The following is a 9,868-nucleotide window of genomic DNA, read 5'->3' as shown; positions in this document are numbered from 1 at the left end:
AGAACCTCATTTGCTTCAACCGTCCTCCTATCCTCCCGAACTAATTTCTAAGGTTACCAAAAGGCTATCTAAGGTCTCCTAACTCAAAATGAAACCTCCATGCATAAAAAATCATGTTAAACCAAGTCAAATGCTAACATTATCAAGATTTAAGAAGCAACCTAGCTATAACTAAAACTAGCAACTTAAGACAACATTTAAGCAGCATAACGACGTAAAAACGAGTTAGGCTTAAAGGTATTACCTCCTTGAAGCAAAACTTCGAGAATCTCCTCTCCGATAGCACCGAACACACAAACCTCACACAAAACACACTCACAATGAGGGATTTTCGCAGAGCCTGGGGGCGAGTAAGTCAGTGAACAGGGCGTGTAAAATTGAAGGGGGTAGGGGTATTTATAGCAAAGGGCACTACTAACTTCTCTGAAAAGTAGCGAACATCTGGTACTATAGGGGCGTACGTCCGATACTGTTTACATAGCGGTCCAAAGGCTGTAGAGTACAATCCAGATATTATCCAAGGGGTATTCCAAAAGTAGCATACATCCCGTACTATAGGGGCATATGTTTGTGTACTATTTGTAAAGTACGGCGTACTATTGTCAGCGTACGTCCAGTGGTCCCTCGCGCATACGTCTGCACTAAAAACAGAAGCGTACGTCCAGCTACCCTAGTGTACGTCCGTTCCAAAAGTCTGAAATTTTCAAAATACCCTTCTAACTGTTCCTAGTGACCCAAAGCCCATCTTAATTAATTATTTGGGTCACTACATAGCTGCCGGAATCTGGAGATGGCTAGCGTGTGTAGGTGGACGGAGAGGCTGACTAGGCGGCGCAAAAGCCAGTGATGTGGGTCGTCGGTGGCAGGCAGGACTAGGGCTAGGTGTCGGTAGAAAAATTTTTGTTTCGCCAAAATGTCAGTGAAGTCAGAATTTCACCAACTTTTACGCCAAATTTTTTTCCCGACACTGAACCACGGTCGGTATAGTTGATTATGTCAAGCCGGTTCGGTTAACAAATTTTATTTCGCCTACCGAATCGAATTTGTCGAAATAAAAAAATTCGTTCCGCCTACCGCCCATTGATTAAGCAGTGTCGGTAGAAGTTGGTCGGCTATCAGTCGATAGGCGGTCAAAAGTCGATAGGCGGTGAATTTGCCCAGCCCTAGGCAGGACGGCCGGGGCCATCTGTCCGGTTGCAACGCGTGAAGCAAAGTCACAGGAGCTTCCAGTGGCGTGTGGAACCTCCGATGAAGGCATGCTCGGCTGATCTGGCATCTTTGGCGATGGATCTGTGGAGTGGCGAAGCGGTGGATCTGTGGAATGGTCGGACTTGGTAGCTGCGCGTGTATGTACTGCAGCGGCGGTGGAGGCGCGTGAATCCCACGCGCCCAGTGATAGGTGGCCGTGGGAGCGCGTGCAATGTCCATTTTTGCTGATCTTGGCGGCTATGAAATCTGTGGCATCTCATCTATTGAATGGTGGGAACACCGAGGTGTTTGGATGAACTTGGGGGCATGTGGCTAAAGGGCAAAAGGTGTGGGAGGCGCGTGGTGGCCAGAGACGACGTAGGATGATCGATGGTGACGCCTGGAGGAGCATGACACTTGGATGTAGGGGAACAATGAGAAACGTCAAAGATGTTGAAGGCCACAAGAAAGTGGCTTTGATACCATGTTGAAATAATGAAGATTCAGAAATATGAGTAGAAGCAAAATAGAAAATAAACACAAAGATGTACGGGTGATTCGGTGTTAGACGCCTACGTCTACCAGTTGGAATATCCCTAAGGGTTACATTGTGCTCATTAACTTAATTTGTCTACAATACAATGGTCCCTATTTATAGGGTAATGTCTAAATACAAGTATAGTAATCCAATCATCTTGATTTGATTACAATCACAATATTTGACTATAATTAGTCTAGAAATAAAGAATATTTAATATCAACGTAATTATGGAATATACGGAAAATATATTATATTTTCTGTATATTCTAACAGAATGTATGTAAATCTGATTTGATACAAACTTTACATATTATATTTGTACAAGAAATAATTGGTTTTCATCTTTTACTTATTTTTTGTTTATCTTTATATAAGATATGGGAAAATTTACAATTGAATATGTAAAATTTGTAAGAATTTTGAGAGAAAATTATCATAAAAATATAAAATAAAATACTAACCTCTGGCCATTTTTGTTTAAGCACTTGAATTGAATAATCTAGACTTGAATGTTTGTTGAATTCTCAATCCTAGAACCCTCAATTTGCAATTCTAGAATCCTCACAATTTGTTGAAGAGTGATAGATAAGAGTTTTTAGCCTATCTATTTCTCACATTTATTATATGACTGATGGATATCAGAGGCTTATTTATAGGCCAAAACCCTCATCCAATTAACCTTACATTGCTTCCTTCCATTAAGGGAAACAACTTTTAGTGAAATGAAATAACCTTTCGCCTTTAGTAGTTATCTGTATATTAATTACCCAAAAGTTTAATTTAAATAAAAACTCTATTAATATTATATGCTATATACATATAATATATGTGACATGTGTGACACCTTATAAGATTTATTCTAACAGAATGTACATGTAGGTCTCACATATTCAGTGGTATGGTGAATTTATTTATTTAAAAAAAAAAAAAAAAGATTTAACATGTGGATGCAATTCATATACCATAATTCTTTGTGTTTCTTTTTTTCTCTAGCTCATCTTTTTGCTTTTATTTTATTTTCCTTTTTTTTTTTTTTTGTCTTTTTTTAAATACCTTCTACTACAAATGCTATTTGCCATTGCATGTCCTTCTCTCATCCAAATTTTTTTAAAAGTAATTATTAGATTTGTAGGACTCCCACCTTCATTCATGTGGTCCTGCATATTCAATAGTTGATTTAGAGTTTGTTTGGGTATGCATTTGATGGGCCTGAAAATCTGTTTAACATTTAAGTAGTCATTTTGAAAAGAAAAAAAAAAAAAGTACCCGTTTAGTAAAAAAAAAAAAAAAAAAGTGAAAGCTCTTTTAAGGGTCCAAAAAGTCTAAAAATGATCAAAACGCACTTTTGGCAAAAACTTTATTTTCAGGCTTTTGCTAAAAAAACATTTTTTAACTTAAAACCTCTATTTCTTAAACGCAATCCAAACATGCTTTTATATATATATTTAAAAAAAAAAAAAAACAAAATAACAAAATAACGTTTAGACTTTCTTCCATATGACAATTTTTTAATGATAATAAAGGGGATGTTATGCTTGGATTAGGATTAGCTCCCAATTTTATTTCAAATTTCTAACAGATTATAAACTGGGGCAGTTAGGATTCCGTCACCTTCAAATTTAGGATGAAATCTCTTATAATCTTTTGTCCAATTACACGAACAATGAGAATTGTCTTCGGCAAATCTATTTAGGACAAAAAAAAAATTTTAAATCAAGTTTGGAAAATTTTTTTTCTCTAACTCATTTAAAATAGTGTCAAGTATATATAAACATTTAAAACATTAATCCAAGTTAGTAAACTGCTATTAATAACACTTGACACTATTTTAAATGAGTGAAAGGATATTTCTTCCAAACTGATTTAGAAGAAATTTATGTTTATCTATTTATATATTGGGTAGGGGCAGCTCAAAGACTAGGCAATGAAGGCTACTACCTAATAATATTAAAAAGCCCCTTAAGAAATAAAGACCCCCTAAAAATAACAATTTTTAAAAAAATAATTATAAAAACAACATTAATTAACTCATATAGTCAAACTTAAATATACGTTTTTTGCTACTTGCTTTTCAACATATGCAAATAAAGAAAGATGAACAACAGTTTATAGTGCAATTTAAACAAAAATAAATATTATTAATTTTTTCTTCAAATTGACTTTTTGAGTGTTAAACGCACTTTTAAGCTCCTTAAATGCACACCAATGCAGGCCGTAAGTCAATTATTAGTTGGACCAACTTTTCACCTTATTTTTACATAATGAGAAAAAAATAACCTTGCAATTTACCATTTTGCCAAGGCAATGGCATCCTATTAATTAAAGGGTTAAATACTTAGTGCCCCCTGGGGTTTGACAATTTTATTTTTACCCCCCTGGAGTTTGTTTTTATCACAAGAGGTCCTTGTGGTTTTGATAAATGACCAAGTTAGTTCCTCAGTCAATTGACCTAACGAAATTTCACGTGGACCAATCAGATATTGACACGTGGCACATACTTAATTTTTTTTAAATTAAAAAAATAATAATAAAAGAAAAGAAAATGAAAAAAAATTGGGGGCGGCTTGCCGGATGGGGGTGGCCAAAACCACCCCCCGTGGGTGTTGGGTGGTGGCCGAGCCACCCCCTTGGAGCAGATGGGGGTGGCCTGGCCATAGGGCTGTTAAGAGAGCAAGCCGCTCGCTCGCGAGTTCGGGCTCGGCTCGCATAAGCTCGACTCGTGCTCAGCTCGAATATTAAATGAAGCGTTTCATGAACACGAATCCTGGCTCGAATATTAAACGAAGCTAGCTCGACTCAACCTGGCTAAGCTCATGAGCAGCTCGTATAAGGCTCGAATTGGTAGTTATTCACATAATTCCTCATATTAAAAATTGATGATTTTTTTTTTTTTTTAATAGCATCCTTTTATTATAAAAGGATGCATATCCTTCTTCTTCGAAACCAAGTGCCTTGCTATATTGACCCGGGCTCCATACTCCACTAACCAGACTAAGCAAATGCTCATATGCAAGCTGGCTTCTTGAGCCGTTTAAAAGTACTTGAAATTTAAATTTATAATAAAAAAATAAATTAACAAATTAAATTAAATATAAGAACCAGCTCGGCTTGACTTGTTATGAGCTCGAGCTCGATTTTTTGGCTCGTTCTTAAGATCGGTTCAAGGTCGAGTAAAATTTAAATAAGTTGAGCCCAAACAATGGAAGTTCGCTAAAGCTCGGCTCGTTTACACCTCTACCTAGCCACCCCCATGGCCAAAGAGGGTGGCTCGGCCACCCCCAAATGGTCAAAGGGGGTGGCCCAAATGGCCAAAGAGCCACCCCCAAATGGCCAAGGAGCCACCCCTAATTTTTTTTCCCTTTTTTTTTTTTTTAATACTTTTTTTTAAAAAAAATAAAATAAAATTTAAATTAAGTATGTACCACGTGTCAACATCTGATTGATCCACATGAAATTCCGTTAGGTCAACTAACGGTTAACTGACAGAATGACTAACTTGGTCATTTATCAAAACTACAGGAACCTCTTGTGATAAAAACCAAACCCCAAGGAAGTAAAAATAAAGTTGCCAAACCCCATGGAGATATTTAGCATTTAACCCTTAATTAAATTCATGCCTGGACTTTGTGATGGTAGTTGGTTCTCTCTCACTTCACGTCATCAAAAGATTAAAATTAATGACTCAGAGGGAGAGATAAAGGAAGGGAAGGGAGGGAACATTTACTGCAGTAAAAGCATCATCACCAAAAATTATACTGATTCGGGCATTCAACACAAGTTAATGCATAAACCTTCTACAACAAGAGTAGATAAGAAAACATAGATTTATCACATGAAGGGCCTCTCACTTCATTTTGGCTTCCTTAAACAGAACATGACGATTCACCCGGGGGTCGTATTTACGAAATTCCAGCTTCTCAGTTATCTTAGTGGGTTTCCTCTTGACGTAGAAGAACCCAGTCCCAGCAGTTGAGACAAGTCGGATGAAGATAGAAGCAGCCTTCTTCTTCTTGTCACCCATTCCTTACCATCAACAAAAATAAAAAAGCCAGTGAATTTAAGCATCAGAGAAGACATGTTCCAGGATGAAGTAGGAGGTTCCAGGATGAAGTAGGAGGTTTCAGAAATATGTAATTATTAGATGCACATTATTACCGTTTCACCATATCATGGTTTTGAAGTGCAAACGTTTCATACTTGATAGGTGTTACTACTTTGTCTTTTGATTGGACTCTAGCACAGATGACTTCCCACTAAACTTAATGGAAGCAATTACATTCAATGGTCTGATCATTTGAGGTTTTTCTAAAAGTCAAAGGAATAGGTAGTAATTTAATGGAAGCAATTACATTCAATGGTCAGATCATTTGAGGTATTTCTGTAAGTCAACTCCTCGCCACCACCAGCTTCTTCTCCTTCTGTGAATCCCACTCCTACAACTTCTGATACATTGCCTATTGCTTCGTGTAAAGGCACTCGTTCTTGTGTTATACACTACCCTGTCTATAATTATGTCTCTTACCATGCCTTTTTTCCTCTTTTAGCCAACCTTTCTTCCACCCATTTTCCTACTTGTCTCAAGGATGCTTTATCTCATATCGAATGGAAGAAGCTGCAGAAGAGGAGATGACCGCCTTACATTGTAATAACATATGGGATCTCGTTTCCTTACCTTCTGATAAACGGATTGTCAGTTGTCATTGGATATACCATCAAGTATCAGCCTGACGGTATGAAGCCCGACTTGTTGCTAAGAGCTATACCTAGACTAAGAGTATGGACTATGCTAAGACATTATCTCCACTTGCCAAAATTTCTTCGCAAATGTACTTATTTCTCTCATTGTAGCATTTGACTGGCCGCTATATCAACTAGATATGAAGAATGCTTATCTTCATAGTGATCTTTCTATAGAAGTCTATATGGAACAACATCCAGAATTTGTTGCTCAAGGAAATATGGAAAGGTATGCAAATGAAAATAAATAAATAAATAAAAAATAAAAAGAAGCTATTTGTGGCTTGAAATAGGCAACCTTGAGCCTGGTTTGAGAAATTTAGCCAGGCGGTAGTTGAGTTTGCAATGACAAGATGCCAAACATATAATTCGATCTTCTATATTCATTCAGGTAATAAGTATATGTTGATATTATTTTGACCGGTAATGATGTTAAGTGAATTGAAGAATTGAAGCACTTTCTGAGTAGTAAGTTCCATATAAAGATTTGGATAAGCTTAGATATTTTTTGGACATAGAAGTGGCTCGGTCAGTTGGTGGTATCAATTTATCTCAACCAAATTATACTTTAGATCTTTTGAAAGATACAACATTCTTGGGATCCAAACCAATTGATCCTCTAATGGATCCAAATAAAAAACTGATGATTGATCACGGGGAGCTTCTTGAGCATCCAAACATGTATAAAATATTGGGGAATGCTAGGTGCTCTCCTGGTGTGAGAGCACCTAGCATTTCCCTAAAATATTGGTAGGAAAGTTGAACTATCTTCCTATTACTAGACCAGATATTTCTTCTGCAGTAAGGGTGTGGTTAGTCAGTTTCTTGGAAAGCCAAGATGCCACATTGAGTTGCAGTTCAATGTATTCTAAGATATCTAAAAGGATCTTCAGGGTGTGGATTACTATATAAATCTAATGGACACTTACACATTACGGGTTATACTAATGCAGATTGGGCTGACTCATCCTCAGACAAAAGGTCTACCACTAGTTATGGTACATTTCTAGGAGCTAATTTGGTGACATGGAAAAGCAAGAAGCAAACTGTGGTTGCCAGGTCTAGCGCTCGAGCAATGTCTCACACTACCTGTGAACTTATGTGGTTAAGAAACTTTCTTCGAAGAAATCAGTTTTAAAGTAGCAACACCTATGCACTCTTTTGTGATAATCAGGCAGCAATCCATAGAGCCACTAATCCAGTTTTTCATGAACGAATGAAGCATTTTGAAGTAGATTGTCCTTTTGTTCAAGACAAGTTAGTCAATAAAGAGATTGTTATTCCTTATGTGAAGTCAAAAGATCAATTGGCAGATTTATTTACCAAAACTCTTGGTCATGGACGAGTTGCATATATTTGCTCCAAATTGGGGTTATATGATATATGTATATTCCCCAACTTGAGAAGGAATGTTAGAAGTCCATCTTGTTGATAGACATTGTGTTAATCTTGAATTATGATCTCCTCTATAAATAAGTGTAGGTATCTGCATAAGAAATTAGCCCACCACTTATTTTCCCAACAAAAATTCCTCCTCCGCAAGAAAAGGAAGAGAGGGGAGGGAATCAAGATCCTCTAGAGTTTCTAGGTAACTCTAGAGTTCTTAAAATTATATTCTTTATTTTAAAGAAACCATTCAAATTTTACTATCTCAACTCTTACCACCTCTAACAGAATCCTTAATTTTTTCTTTAACTCATTGTTCTTTTGAATTAACCTAGAAAATCTAGAGGATGCTAATCTGAGAGAGGTTATCAAAAAATGCAAACATAAACAACCATCTCGGGAAGAAATCCATTATCAGACAATATACAGTAACCCAACACAAAATTTTGTCCAATCTTACAAAAAGCTCAATGGAACACATCGTGCACACACAGACATTTGAAACTTCACAAAGCCAACACATGTATAGGTCTAGATCAATAACAATCAAGAACTCTTAAACATAAGCTTAACAACTGAGGAGGAAAGAGAAAATACCATCAAAACAAGAAACAAAGACATTCCCTGAAAGCTAGAGATCTTAGAGGACACCCTATACGTGGGTTGGGGCTTAGGCATGGCAGCCGGTGGAGTAGGGTTGGACGACGTGTATGACGAGGTTTCAGCAGACCAATCATGTATGCATATAAAAAACCTGGGTAAGTGACACACATAGGCACATATCCAAACAAAGCTCTTTGCACAAACAAGATTCAGCTGATGATCATGGTGGTGACCCAAGAACAAGAAGAGCAGTTTGCTCCAACGGCCTCAAACCCATTCCACCATAATCTACAGTCACTTGAGGATACATGTCCACTCAAAGGCTTTGCAAGACAAACGTAGAAAGCAAGCTCTTCCATGGGGCACATGAACCCATGAATCAAAATGGATTAGGTCGCAATAAGAACGCCGTTTGAGGCATAACTTTTAATAGGCAATTCCTATTGTGAAAAGCCCAGACCCTGCACACGACTTGGGGCACAGCTAAACTGGGGATTCACCAATCCCAATTAGGCCTTTGCTCCCCATGTGATGACAACGACAACAGCATCTCAAGATTTGGGACGAGAGTCCATGTGGGTTCCCAACTGTTCGACAAAATGCCCGAACTAACTAATCCTATACATCCATGCAATTGCTTTTGCGCGCGCAAAGACAGTTGGGATTAACCACTAGAATAGAAGTAGCCTTCCCTTGAAGTTGCTTGTGAATTGAATATTAATTAAATGAAGATGTTACGGCGGGTGCTTCATGGATGGCATGGTTATGCCTTAAATGGTAATCGGTAGCATAGAGGTTATGGGGAGAAGATGAAGGATAAGGTGTGGAAGGAAGATGAAGAGAGAGGCGTGTAACTCAAAGCACTTGAACCAGCTCATTATCTTCCAATACATTTATATCAGTAGTATTCAGCCACTGTCATCTTCTTCATTTCTCCATTCTACTCATTTCCATACATAATCACCATAAAAATATAACAAAATCCAGAAAAGTATTTCCAGAATAAATTGAATATTGAATGAATAAAAAATTTAAATCAAGGGGAGAAAAAAAAGAGAAAAATCTCATAGAGAATGGCTTGGGAAAAAGAAAAAAATGGATGAACAAAAGACACTTCCAAATCCTAGATAAAAGGTTTTCTTCAGTAACAATTTTTCAACTACCAAGTAGCTTCTTCATTTCATCCAAAGAACACTAACGAAAACAAAAACATCGCAAAAAAAAATAGAATAGACGAAAATGTAAAAGACATACCGTTAAATCTTTGCAAAAACCTCGCTCTTCGAAAGAAATATCCCACCAAAAACCCTAGCTTAAAAAGAGGGCTTTGTAGACTTAAATACTCCCACCCCCGAAAGACAAAAATAACCTCAAAGTTTACATTTAATTACCAGCAGCTCAACTTATCGCCCG

This window comes from Corylus avellana, chromosome ca1 (assembly GCF_901000735.1).
Source record: "Corylus avellana chromosome ca1, CavTom2PMs-1.0".
In the NCBI taxonomy this organism is placed as follows: domain Eukaryota; kingdom Viridiplantae; phylum Streptophyta; class Magnoliopsida; order Fagales; family Betulaceae; genus Corylus; species Corylus avellana.
Note: the sequence above shows the minus strand (reverse complement) of the source record.